Consider the following 15,288-nt stretch of genomic DNA (forward strand, 5'->3'; position numbering starts at 1 on the left):
ATGCACTGGGGGCATCTCATGCCACTGACGGTATCATTGGAGCTATTTCACATCCTTCGTCATATACTCAACAGAGTTATGGCTATCGATAGGGGGGCACCAGTTCGTCGAACACTTATCCACCTCTTGCAAGAAACATGTATTCAGGACAAATCACATCTTATGCATTCACCAAAACATATTAGTAAATGTCAGGGCTAACTAGTGCTCAACCTGTCTACCAGACCATTACCCCTTCACCATCTTACACCTATGCACCATTGAGCGCTCTAGCCCATCAGGCATTAGCACCGCAGCCTCCCATGCATCCTCTGTCCCAACAACCATCACCCCCTCAGGGTCAAGTATATGCATAGTAGAGTGTGACCAATCCCTAAAATTAGAATAAAAGGAATAAGGGGAAGGGTAACTAAGGTAACCGAGGTAACCGAGGAAATCAACCTAATCAACCCCAGGGGAACCAGCTTAACACCAACAACCAATAATAGGGAAATCAACCCAAGCTGAACAAGGTTGTTCATATGAACAATCCTTGTGCATGTTTTGGTGTACATGGCCATTATACTCATGAGTTTCCCCTCTTACCTCAAATTCGCCAAATGTTGGAAGCCCAAGTAGATTCTAGAGGTCACACACCCATGCAACAACTACCTCAGAATCCTACGCCATCTCAACTGGCCATGCTTATGAATCCTTTCCCTTAGTAAGGATTTGTTGCTTCTAAACCTCAGCAAAGGTCAAGTAGCCCACCCTTCCCAATCTTCCGATCCTGGTGACTACTAGATTCTCATGATGAATTCTAATGAGGTCAGTACCTTCGATGTCAACTTGCAAACTCAGTTGCGTTAATATGACAACCCATCAACATCATCTGCAACCGAGCCTAAAACCAAAGATTCTACTAAGTCTCTTAAGACATAAAATGTTCCTTTACAAGTCCCTCATCCCAAGGTTGAGTCAGTTCCAAAGAGCCCACAAGGGCCATTGCACTATAATGCAGCTTCTAATCAAGTTGGCCACACGTGCAGTATAGTAGACGACTGGGTGCAATCACTGCCATCGTGTTGACGCTGGAGGTCCTCCAGTCATGCCCATCTCAAAAGAGAGCTCTACTAAATGGTTTTGTTGAAGTAGATCCTTCAGATAGTCATTTGATTGTCTTTCCTATTGATGTGTCAGAATATCCTCCATTGCCATCATCTGTTTCTTTCCAGATACCAGTCTGAGTCCATAATGCGATCTTCCCCCGATGTATTATTGACGAAGGTGCATCCACCTGCGTGATCTCCATTGTCATTTGGAAGAAACTCAAGTCACCCAAATTGTCCCCACCCACCATCACTTTGCGTGCATCGGACGGTCACCCCTCCCAGCCTCTCGGCATGTATCGCAATTATCCAGTGACTGTTATGGGCAAGACTATTTTTATAGACATTGAGGTTATCAATGCCCCTCTAGATTACAACATTTTATTAGGTTGTAGTTACATTTATGCCATGTCATCCATCAAGTTTGCATTTTTCCACAAGATTTTCTTCCCCCCTTGAATGGAAGATCGTCACTATCGATCAGTTGACATACTATGAGCCATCATCCTTCACCTCCCCTGAGTCCATTATTTCATCGATGTCCAGCAAGCAGTCTACCACCCCTCTCATTGGTGTTTCATACAGAGTCTACAAACATCCACCTTGTTGGGTGTTTTCCCTGGTCCTCCCCCTCCCATCTCTGATCCCATCTCATTGAGTGTTTTCATGTTGCAAGCGTCACAACTTGCTCAAAAGTACTCTGGTCGTTGGGTGTGGAGCCTAATCATCTTCTTTATTCAAAGCTAAAAATAGATGTAAAATTGCCTTGTAAAATGTTTTAATTTTGCAGTCAATATAGGACGTTCATTAGGTGAAGATCTGACAGTAGAAGTTATGTTTAATTTGGGGATTTTTTTCCCTATAAGGCAACCCCTCGCTACATATTAAGGAATTGTATTGCATCTATGTAGATTTGTATTCTAAGTGTGAAAGAGAGAGGAGATTGTGTGAGAGTGAAGAGGGAATTACAACGGGTCTGTTGTACGTTCTATCTCTTCCGTTTGTTGGATACTATGAAAGGAAGGACTTGCTGTTTCCTATGGACATAGCCCAAACTGGGTGAACCATGTATAACTGTGTCTCTCTTCTTTTATGTGTTTTTTGTGTTTATATTTCTGCAATATATTTTTTGTGTTCCATTGCTATGTAATATATAATTTTCTAACAATTGGTATTAGAGCCGAAGGTCTATTTGGCTGATAAAATCGTAGGAGAAAAGGGTTCCTAGTTCGAGTGGGAGCAATGGTGGAAGATGGTAGGTTTAGGGTTGAAAACTTTAACGGTCAAAACTACCAACTGTGGAAGATGAAAATGGAAGTTTATTTGTATCAGAAAGATTTGTACCAACCATTGAGCGAAAAGGAAAGGAAGTTGACGAGCATGAAAGACACAGAATGGGATATTCTCGACAGAAAGGCACTTGGAACAATACGGTTGTGCCTAGCGGCATCAGTAGCGTTTAATATTTCAAAGGAAATGACAACAAAGGATTTAATTTCAGCATTGACCAAGCTATATGAAAAACACTTGGCCTCAAATAAGGTATTTCTTATGAAGCACTTATTTCATATGAAAATGTCAAAAGGTGGATCTATTGCTAATCATTTAAATGAATTTAATACAGTTACCAGTCAGTTAAGTTATGTAGGGGTAACTTTTGATGATGAAGTTAGGTCTTCGTTATTTCTATGCTCATTGCCATAAAGTTGGAATGGTTTAGTTGTGGCCATTAGTAACTCTGTCTCTCGATCTAGTACTTTAAAATTTGATGATGTTGTTGGTGCAATCCTTAGCGAGGAAATGCGACGAAAAATCTTTGGTGAGACATCAAGTAATGCTTTGACTGCAGATACTAGGGGAAGAAAAATGGAAAGAGGAAAGAGCCCAGGATATCACACTAAGTCAAGGCAATGCAGATCCAAGTCCAGATCAGGGATAGTGTGCTGGAAATGCGGAAAGAAAGGAAACCTGAAGAAAGATTGCAAGTCTCAAAAGGGAAAAGAAAGGGGACGCGCAGTAAGGAAAAAACCATGAAGTGAATGTGACAAGTCATGTGTTGCAAGATGCTTTGATTCTTTCATTAGAAATTATTATTGATGCCTGTGTGGTAGATTCAAGGGCCTCATTCCATGCCACACCTGATAGGAAGCATTTTCATGATTATGTTCAAGGAGATTTTGGACAGGTTCAATTGGGTGATGATAAACCCTCTAAAATCACTGTAATGGGTATATTTTTCATAAAATAGTAGAATGGAAATCAATGGTTATTGAAGGAGGTAAGGCATGTTCCAGATCTGAAGAAAAATCTGATTTCAACAGGGCAGTTGAGACATGAAGGCTAACTACTTTCACAGATAAAACCTGGAAGGTCACGAAAGGATCCCTGGTAATAGAAAAAAGGAGAAAAGGTTGGTACATTGTATTTATGCAATGGTATTTCTAATTATGTTAATGCTTTAACCTCTACAGGAGAAGATACGACATTGTGGAATCATAGGCTCGGGCACATCAGTGAGAAGGGGATGCAAATTCTTCACTCAAGAAATTTGTTGCCAGGTTTGAAGCATGTTGATCTAAAATTATGTGAGAATTATGTTTATGTAAAATAGAAGAGAGTGATATTCCTCAGAGTTGGGAAATAAAAGAAGAGCGAAAAATTAGAGCTTGTGCATACAGATGTATGGGGACCTGCTCAGGTATAATATCTCAGTGGAACTCGTTATTATGTTACTTTTATTGATTTTTCAACAAAAAAAAACCTGGATTTATTGTATTTGAAATAAATCTGATGTATTTGATACTTTCAATAAATGGAAAGCTTCGGTTGAAAATGAGACGGGAAAAAGGTTGAAGTGTCTCAGATCAAACAATGGAGGTGAATATTACAGCAAAGTGTTTGATAGGTACAGTTCATAGAATGGAATTGACAGAGAGAAGACAGTTCTAGGAACACCACAAGAAAATGGTGTTTTAGAAAGGATGAACAGGACAATCATGGAGCGTGCAAGGTGCATGAGATTACATGCAGGATTGCCTTAACAATTTTGGGTAGATGTTGTAGATACCGTTGTTTATCTAATAAAAAGAGGGCCTTCAAGTTCCTTCGATGGTGGTATTCCAAAGGAGGAATGGACTGGTAAAAAGTTAAACTACTCATTTTTAAAGACTTTTGGTTGTGAAGATTTTGACCACATTAATAAGGAAAATAGAAAAAAGCTTGAGGAAAAATGAAAGAAATATACCTTTATTGGATATGGTGTTAATGATTTGGTTATCGATTTTATGATTATGGAAAGCACAAAATCATTAGAAGCGGAGATGTCATATTCAATGAAAAGTTTTTGTATAAGGATTAGTTGTAAACAGAGAATACACAGTTCTTGATGAGATCAAAGAAAAAGTGATGGTGCTTGAAAATGATAATGATCAACAACTAGAACAACAACAACAAACAAAATAATAACAAGCACTTAAAACACCTGAAAGTGGTGTGAGAAGATCTACCATGATAAGTAGACCCCCTGAATGATACTCTCCTTCATTATATTAAGTATTCTTGACTGATTTTGGTGAACCAGAATGTTATGAAGAAGCAGTGCAGGTAGAAACCAGGAAGAAGTGGGAGCAAGCCATGGAAGAAGAGATGGACTCCTTAGCACATAACCAGACTTGGGACTTAGTCAGGTTGCCTGCAGGTAAAACAACATTGCTGAATAAATGGGTTTACAGGTTGAAGGAAGAAGATGGAGGTAGAAAAAGGTATAAAGCTAGACTTCTGGTGAAGCGGTTTGCACAAAGAAAGGGTATAGAATTTGATGAGATATTTTCTCCTATTGTTAAAATGACTTCAATCAGAACTATTTTAATTCTAGTAGCAGCTGAAGGTTTTCATCTTGAGCAGTTAGATGTAAAGACAACCTTTCTCCATGGGGATTTGGAGGAAGATATATATATGAAACAGCCATAAGGATATGAGGTAAAAGGGAAGTAGAAACTAGTGTGGAGGTTGAAGAAGAGCTTGTATGGCTTAAAACAGGCTCCAAAGCAACAGTATCTAAAATTTGACATGTTTATGTCTGAACAAGATTATATTAGATATCACACTGATCATTGTGTTTATCTCAAAAGACAAAATGATGGCAGCTATACTATATTGTTTTTGTATGTAGTTGACATGCTTGTTTCACGTTCTAACATGCAGGAAATAAATGTGCTCAAAAGAATATCGGTGAACTCATTTACAATGAAGGATTTAGGTGTTGTAAAACAAATACTTATTATGAGAATATCTAGAGACAAGAAGAATTGAAGATTAACATTGTCTCAGAGTGAGTACATAGAAAAGTTGTTGAAAATATTTAATATGCAAAATGAAAAACCAGTTAGTATACCTTTGGCTAGCCATTCCAAACTAAGTAAGGAGGTGTGTCCCAAGAATCAGGAATAAATGGCTTATATGTCTAAAGTTCCATATGAATCAGTAGTTGGAAGCTTAATGTATGTAATGGTTTGCACAAGGCCTGATATTGCACATGCAGTGGGAGTTGTAAGAAGGTACATGAACAATCTAGGAAAAGAACATTGGATGGCAGTGAAGTGGATTCTCAGGTATTTGAGATGTACCACAAATCAAGCATTATGCTTTGGTGGTTCAAACATTGTTCTACAGGGATATGTTGATGCAGATATTGTGGGTGATAGAGATAACAGGAGCAGCACAATAGGGTATGTGTTTACTGTAGGTGGAACAACTATCAATTGGGTTTCAAAACTACAAAGTGTTGTTGCACTCTCAACAATGGAAGCAGTGTATGTTGTTGCTACAGAGGCTAGTAAATAAATGATTTGGTTACAAAGGTTTCTGGATGAATTGGGTAAGAAGCAAGAGTTGGGTAGGTTATACAGTGAGATCCAGAGTGCCATAAATCTTACAAATAACTCTTCATTTCATTCCAAGACTAAACATATATAGCTCAATTACCATTTCATACGACCAATGTTGGAAGATGGACAATTGAAGCTGGAAATGATACACACTAGCCAGAATCCTGCAGATATGTTAACAAAAGTTGTAACTAGGGAGAAACTGAGATTCTTCTCAGTTTCAATTGGTCTTCAAGTATGATGAAGAAGATGAGAAACAAACAGGTCCAAAGTGGAGTCATTGTCCAACAAATGAAGCAGTAGTGGAGTTGCTATAATCAGTCTCCAAGTGGGAGATTGTTGGGTGTGGAGCTCGATTATCTTCTTTATTCAGAGGTACCACCACATTGGACCCCAGTTGGCAATGTGGCGGCAACACTGCCGGTAATATTTTCACTGCAAGGGGGGTCCTTGGGGGGTGGAAGCAATTTTTAGGAGCCCCACCCTGGCGGGGGATCGAGGGCAGCGCATTCGAAGCTAAAAATAGATGTAAAATTGCCTTGTAAAATGTTGTAATTTAGTAGTCAATCTGGGCTATTCAGTAGGGGAAGATATGATAGTAGAATTTATGTTTAATTTAGGGATTTTTTCCCTATAAGGGAACCCCTCACTATATATGATGGAATTGTATTACGTGTATGTAGATTTCTATTCTAAGTGAGAAAGAGAGAGGAGATTCTGTGAGAATGGAGAGGGAATTACAATGGATCTATTGTACATTGTATCTCTTTAGTTTGCTGGATAATATAAAACGAAGGACTGGCTGTTTCCCGTGGATGTAGCCCAAACTAGGTGAACCACGTATATCTGTGTCTCTCTTGTTTTATGTGTTTTTTTTGTTTATATTTTGCAATAAATTTTATGTGTTCCATTGCTCTGTAATATATAATTTTCTAACACTGGTACCTCTCATCAACAGTCAATTTCATAACACCCTGCTTTTGTGACGTCAACCAAGCCATCAGGATCTACCCCTCCAGGACTTCCTCCTTTTGTGGGTGCCTCTCCCTTTTCCCACCAGGAACTCTTCCTCTAGGTCTTAACCATCCAGGAACCATTTTAGTAGGACATTATCATGCAGGACATATATGCTTCTTGTTTCCTCCTCCTGGAATCTTTTTTGTCCCTATCATGGCTTCATTGAGTCTCCCTAAGATGACTTGGGGGATGCCCTTCTAGTACATTGATCCTCCAACGAGCACTTTCCCAGTCAACTCAGACCATATCATGCTTTGACCCCGGTTCAACCAGTCCCTATGACCCCTTCCTCTTCTCCAGTTCCACTACAACCTCAACAGGAACCCACTCCTATTGCGAAAGCATCCAAATAAGGGGGCAAAGCCAAAAAGAAGGAATCTAAGGGAAAGGCTCCCTAAGCACCTCCAGTTCCTAAGCCTCGAAAGTCAACACCTCTGTACACTTTGTGTTATGTGGTTGGGGATGCCACTAATAATTATCTTGAACTTCCTTGCCTCAAACCCTTTCTTGACGAAACGTTTCCTGAATTTAACATACCTGAGGTCGAGGTTACCTTACTTGATTCAACCAATAAATGTAAATAATTGTGTACAAATAACCCGTGTTGTGCAATCATTACGACCACTATTCCCATTGTTTTCCTCATCTCGTTGAACTTCGCAATTGCCTCCATGTGCTTCGTGACTTTGAGGCCACTCGTAATGGATCATCTACTCCTCTACCTATAGATTTTGGTACCACTAGTATACCAGAACATGGGGACTCTGGTCCCACCATCATGATATCTCACCCCTATGTCGAGATGATGGACTCCATAGTCCATATCCTTTACCTATCATCATCCTTGAGATCCTCGCAGGAAAACCTCTCCGAGGTTCCCACGCGCACTTCTGTCGAACCTCTCTCATTGGAAAATTGAGTCTCAACATCGGTAGATCTTCCATATACTATCTCATCGTCTACTATTTCAGATGATGTGTATGTGAACCTTCTTTCTCATGATGATGCACTAGGTGCTGCCACTGCATCGTGTAGTCAGTCTTCCTCCCATCCACCCATCTTCCATTCTGATGAGGACATCATGGAAGACATGACTACCCTTGATTACCCTTGGGATGATATGCACCATCGTGCATACTTCATCACATATTTTCTATCCTAGAAGTTCCCCCCCCATCCTACTCATGATGATCGATGACGTATCCAATACCATGCCCCTCACTATCTTCTCATTATCAATGACCTTTATCAACATGATGTTGATTGTATACTTCGTCATTGTCTCACTCTTCATTATGGCTAGGAAATTACATCATTCATAATGATTTGTGTAAAGGGGCATATCTCTTAAAGGATTTCAAAGGCTAACTTCTTCCTAATCCTCACAATGCACTCTACCTCAAGAAATTTTACCCATAACATATCCCACTGATTTTCATGTATTTATTTATGTCATACATTTAGGTAGGTTTCATCATCTCATTTTTTTTCTTTTTCACCTTTCATATGGATCCATCATCCACATTGTATATCAGCTATGCCGGTGGCGTGACTCGCTTCTGCAAGAATCTAGCCTTGGAAGCATGGGCCATTTTCATCCCCTTTCATACGTTAGCCCATTCTAAAGGCATGTGCATTGGATATGCCACCAAAAACCAGGGCAAATATGATGTAGTGATAGGTTTTTCAACCAATTCCCTTGCTCATCGCATCCTTCATCTTCATGTTTGCTTAGATTCCTTACTGCTTGTCATGCGATTGAATGGTGTGTATCATGTGCATAACCAAGTCATTTTTAGAAAATATCTATGAGTTAAGCTTTTGGTACGTGAATTTGATTCCATTACATTCAGTCATTTTCCTAGAGCCCAATATAGCTATGTAGATACCATTGCAAATAATATTCTAGATTGGCATTTATCACATGTATACCATAGAGGACAACCAGAACCAAAACAAATGGTGAACCACAATCATCATATAAAAGATGCATAACCACATTATGTATCGACATATAAAAGTAAATGTGTTGGGATTCTACCAATCTAAATACATCCGGTATTCCCATAGCGTACAGGGTGGCATATAGGCCCCTACATCTCTTTATCATCCTTCGGAGGAATTCATGCCAAGTTCGGCTAAGATACTTGAATCCCTTTTTCGAGCACTTGGAACACAATGGTGCTCCAAAAACTCCTCTTGCTAGGGGGCATCATTCCTACCTTTGCATACCATATTAGTCCCCTCCATCACATATGCTTGCAGGTAGTATCCCAAGCTTTGGAGCATGAGGCTTTTCACTAGCCATATTCTTAATTGATTAACATAAGTCGCGGCCTAGATCCCACTAGATCTAGGTATGGTCAATTATCCTCCCATTCCTTGGCTAGTTTTTCCTACCAACCTCTCCGGCAAGCCATATTCACATCGCATATCATAGATGTTTGATACCATATCTTACAATATTCTACTATATGTCATACCACCTTTACCACATAGTCCCCATGTTTCACTTAGTGGGCGAGGATGATTCTAGACCTCCTCTAGTAGATCATTCATGTTTTCCTCTTACCTTAATTCTTCACCATCAACCATCATTCGAAGAAGAATTAAGTCCATATTTAGACAAGTAAGGCAACCTACCTAAAATTTGCATATCCTAATTCCGATGATCGATTTGTCTGCTACGATATCCAAAATATTTAGTGCCTTTTCCTCCTCTCCAAATTCACCAAAGCTCAATGTAAAAATGAATTAAATTGGAGGTAAAACACCCTTTTATAGGAAATTTGTTGGCTTGATGTGGCCTGACCCAGGTTCAGCATTATTTGTGCCAACCAACAAAAGCATAATTGTTGGCCCTTTTGGAAACAACTTGCATAGCGCAGGCTGCAGTCTCACCTGAAGCAGTATTAGGGGATGCTATAACCAGGTTTATGAATCCAGAGACCTGTGTGATGGTTTCCTGAAGTCCGTATGACTTAAATCTACCTTTGCACAACTCTAATCCTTACGAAAAGGTAACTACTACAAATATATATAAGAAATCCATATCTTTGCAAAGGTACTTAATTGTACTAATCATGCATAAAGATTATAGATCTACCACTTTCACATAGTAAACAAGCATTAATTCATATAAAATATATCACAAAGCGAAGATACATGAACTTAGCATAAGTAAGCAATAAGACACAAATGCATCAATTTTGGCCCAAAATAGTCTTTATTAAGTATAAGTGTTGAATTACAGACTTATTTTCCCTCTGCACTCAACTATAGGGGCTCGTGCACTCAACCTGTGGACTTACAAAAGTCTTCATGCACTCAGCTACAGGAGCCTTCCACTTTTGCCTAAGTACAAGAAACAAAATTTTCCTACCTTAGAACCATGCCCTTACAATGATTCTTCACTATCTGATATATTTTTAGACTCGCTATGACTCAACTATATATAGCATTTCATTTATAATACCATGGTCTGCGGACAATGGGTGGGTCTCAAAACAACTCTATCACCTACCCAACTAAAGGACTAGAGCTCCTTTGACTTCTACTAGCTTCATGCTCCACTTCCACATTTCGTGGATACTTTACATTCGCCAAAAGAATATATTACAAAATTTGCTTAAAATTGACTCAAAACTTGACTTAACTGACCATAGGGACCGTTTCCCAATGAAAACCCCTAGTTTGTCTCCCATCCATTGTGACCAAGCCATAGATTGGTTTGACAAACCATCAGCATCATTGGAAAAATCTCATCGAGCACTATAATGGGTCCCTCTTCATTTTTGATGATTTGACACTTCACACGGAAGCCATTTTTCCAAGAAGGGTCACTTCGTCACCTCTCAAAAGAGAATTTATTCATATGAAATGCTTGTACTTTGGCGACCATCTTCCCATGGCACTTTTCATCCTATGTATCAATTTTTTTCATGAGAAACCATCATTTTCTCATGTTTTCATGGTCCCCAACATGCCTATTTTGTGTGGTAGCATCATCGAGTCACCCTTGTTTAGAGCATCCACGATGAGTCACCTTTGCATCCATGGAGTTTGTTACGCGTCCCATTGTATCATGTCACAATATTCTATCCATATTTGCATACCATTCATCCCATGTTTCCCATTTTGATCTTTAGTCATACTGTCCACCACTGACTCCGGAGTCAAGTCAGTCACTGCCAAGTCAACCATGCACTTTATGCTCTGACAAGGGAAGTTGTCTATTTTTCCCTCAGTCCCATTTTCCCCATTTTCCTTGGTCTCAGTCCATCAATCACATTACTATTTCCCCTCATGCCTTAGTTGAGGATCCTCATTCCCTCACCTATCGCAATCCCTATTCTGTCGACATCAGCACATCTATTCCAGAAGAATGGCCTAGAGGGTGGTGTATCTTGGTTCCAACATCCACTCTTGTTCGGTGCCTCAGATCAAGCAAAGGGAATCATCATTTCCCTTTGAATTGATTGTTTCATGCTCGTGATTCATACACTTGATGGTCGAGTGATGCAGGAGAGTGTACCAGTGCTTCCTGGGTGTGTGTGAAATGTTTCAAACCTCATTAGGGGGTGGCCCTTTAGGTAACCCCCACATGGACGAATGACTTCATATTATGCTACACCCTCAGATGTAGTTCCACAAATTTGATGGGTTTGGTTCCTTCCACTTGAAGTGCTCATAGTATGCATGTCTCCTTTAGATGATCCGTTTAGTTTTGTTGAGCCCTTTCCTATTTACTAGGGCTCCTTTGGTTGTTATACCCTCCCTCCATCTCATTTTTCAAGGGAAGGGCCATTATTTCTCATGTACTCAGATGTTATTGTATTTAGTCATGGCTCATGCTTTTCCAAGCGCATTATGTATATGGGATACATTGTATTATTTTCTGGCTCATTTATGCCACCATGTCATGTACCATTCAGCATATACTTTAGTGCCCAATTTCATTTTGTTGGGCGCACCACTATTATTTTTACTCAATTATCTTGATGGGTATGGGTATGCCTCCCCCACCTCATTTGATATCAGGTACCACAACATAAAAGGACACTTACATCAGTTAGTTACTCTTGCCCCCTCATTCACTATCTTCTTTCAATTAAGCTATATTGGTCTCTCTCTCTCTCTCTCTCTCTCTCTCTCTCTCTCTCGGTGTCTAGTGATTATGTCCTTACAATGTACTTCAGTCATAGATTTTTCTCCTAACACTCATACGTTGGGGGGTAATCTGTTATCACCAAAAAATTGATCATCTATCCATAACCTACTAGATGGATCAAAGTACACCATGTAAGGCCAATTTTACCATAGTAAAATTTCTTTCACTATAAGAAATTACTTAATAAACCACATTTTATTAAGTTATTTCTGGTTAGACCCATGAAGAATAATTAAATAAATCATTATTTATATAATTATCTTCTAGGAATAATTAATTAAACCATTGTTTAACTAATATTCCTTGTCATATTCGACCCAATCATGAGAAATATTTAGAAAAATCATTACTTATCTTATTTTTCTCTAGGAATAAATAATTAATCATTATTTAGTTATTATTCCTTGTCAAGTTTGACTAAATCCTCTAGGAATACTTAAACAAATCATTATTTGTTTATTATTACTTAAACATGCTCCTTCAAATGATAAATAAATCATTTATTTATTTATTATTTATAAATAAAAGTATTTAACCAATTTAGATATTTTTTCCCTCCAACCAAACATAATAGAATATTCCAAATGATTAATTCTTCACTTTGGATCATTTTCATTGTTGTGCTCACTATTGTAATTTTGATTATAATCATTGTCGCTTACCATTTACTTTTTCCATTTGAGTTCCCACCAAGCTCAATCAATTTTTGCTGGGTTTACACACTGTAGAGAAGAGAGACTCTACAGAGCTAAAGACATTGAGGATAGCCAAGAACCCATCCCACAGAGGGGGACTGGTAACACCATTTGTTCCCTTCACAAGTATCGTATAATAAAATATATTCTTTATATAGGGTTTCCATTGAGTTATTGGAGTTATTTGCACTTAATTCCTTATACGATGTTGTTGTTTAGCTATTTGTGTTGCATAGATCAGGACTTTGGCAAGTTTTTATTTATGTCATTTGCTACAGATCCACACTATTTTACCACCATTTCACTCTTAAGGTTGTTTGTCATCCACAATCTAAAGTGGTTTCTTTTTGTACACTCTTGATAAGAAAACATTCCAACAGTAGGAAAAATCATTTGTCTCTCAACATAAAAAATGTTTGTTCACTATAGCTATTTGAACATTGTTGGGGTATGTCAAATGCAAAGAAGGGTTGAAGGTTCACATGTATAAAGTAAAAGTGATCATCAATCTAAAGCCCCTAGTCAATAAATGAAAAAATAAAATCATTCTAGTGAATCAAGGTACTATAAAAAAATTAATTCAAGAATACTTCGACATATATTTTCTAGTTAATGAGCTACTCAGAAAGGATGAATAGTATATATGGAGTAAGGAGTGAAAAATTCCTTTGAGATTTTAAAAATAAAATTGGTATAGGCTCGAATTGTCATATTCCCTAACTAGTAAAAAAATTCCAATATGCCAGATGAGATTGTAAGTGTCGGTATTATAGTTTACGAAGATGATCTGGTGAGCCTACCACTTCTAGGCCTTCCCAAGAGCTAGAATAACTACTAGGAATCGGTTAATGGGAGATTTAAGCTACTAGAGTGGAAGCGATTATGGTCTGACTTAGTACAAGAAGAGATTTGGTAGAAGACCAAAGTTGGATCCTCATCCAAGCATGACATTGAGTAGAATTATTCCTTAGCTAGAAAGTTGAAGAAAGGGAAGGGGAAGTCATCCCATTCCAAATAATATTGCAGTCCAGGAGGAAAGAAGAAATACATGTCAAAGATTAAATATTTTCACTATCATGATCAGGGACACTATGCCACAAAGTGTTTGCACAAGAAGGTAGGTAATAATACCTTACGAGGAGCAACAGGTGAAGCTCTGGCTTCACAATTCGAGCTGGATTTCACCCTCATTGCTTGCATGGTGACATCGGTGAATGGTAATGTGTGGTACCTAGATAGTGGAGCCTCATTCCATATGACCGACAACAAAGAGTTCTTTAGTGACTTGGAGGAGAAGGACCTCCAGATGCACATCGAGATGGGAGATGATGGGAGGTGTAGCACAACTATCATCAATATTACTACCTTTTAGAGGTATTCTAATACTCCTCTCACATTAAAAGGTGTCATGTATGTTCCAGGTTTGAAGAAGAACTTGTTTTTAGTTGCCATATTGGAGGACCGTGGCTACGATGTGATATTTAGTAAGGGAAAGGCTTTTCTTCGTCACATAGCCTCAGGACAGGTGAAGCAGATTAGGGTTCAGGTGAAGAACATCTACAAATTGTATGAAGAATATTGTGTTTCTTTGAGCACAAAAACAAAGAAGGTGCAGATTCGAGACATTGGTGAGTTGTGGCATAGAAGATTACATCACTTGCACCACAGAGCTTTGAAGATCATGCAAAAAAAAACTATAGGACATCCCAAGGGTACACTAGAGAAGAGAGACACATGCAAAAGGTGTAAATTGGGGAAGTACACCAGAGATTCCTTTCATTTTGAGGACAGTCAAGCACAAGACATCCTTGATCCAGTTCACCCAGATGTGTTTGGACTGTTCTCGACAATCTCCATGGCCAAGCACAGGTATTATGTAATATTTTTTTATGATTTTTCTCACAATCTCTAGATTTTCTTAATGCAGAAGAAAGGTCAAACATTCGCTAAATTTTGTGAATTTAAATCACTTGTCAAGAAAGATACTGGAAGGAAAGTTAAATCTCTCAGAAGTGATAATAATGCAGAATATGTGTCGAATTAATTCAAGAACTTATGTGCATCACAAGGAATTCGAAGGGAATTAATAACACCTCATAACTGACTACAGAATGGGGTGGATGAAAGGACTAACAAAATTATTGTGGGATCTACATGACCGTTGTTACATGATGAGGGCCTACCATTGCACTTGCGGGCTGAAGCATGCAACACAACTATTTATCTGAAAATAGAAGCCCTCATCAAATTCTTGGGATAAGTACACTAGAAGAAGATTTTTCAAGTAAGAAAATAGATGTGCCACACTTCAGTATCTTTGGTTCATTAGTCTAGTGTCATGTTACCAAGGATGCATGAAAAAAGCTAGAGCCAACAACTTAGCTGGGAATATTTGTGGGGTACACTGATGCACCTCACAACTATTGGGTGGA

The sequence above is a fragment of the Pinus tabuliformis genome, chromosome 3_1, assembly GCF_031772625.1.
Source record: "Pinus tabuliformis cultivar Carrire ecotype Pingquan chromosome 3_1, CPIR1, whole genome shotgun sequence".
In the NCBI taxonomy this organism is placed as follows: Eukaryota; Viridiplantae; Streptophyta; class Pinopsida; order Pinales; family Pinaceae; genus Pinus; species Pinus tabuliformis.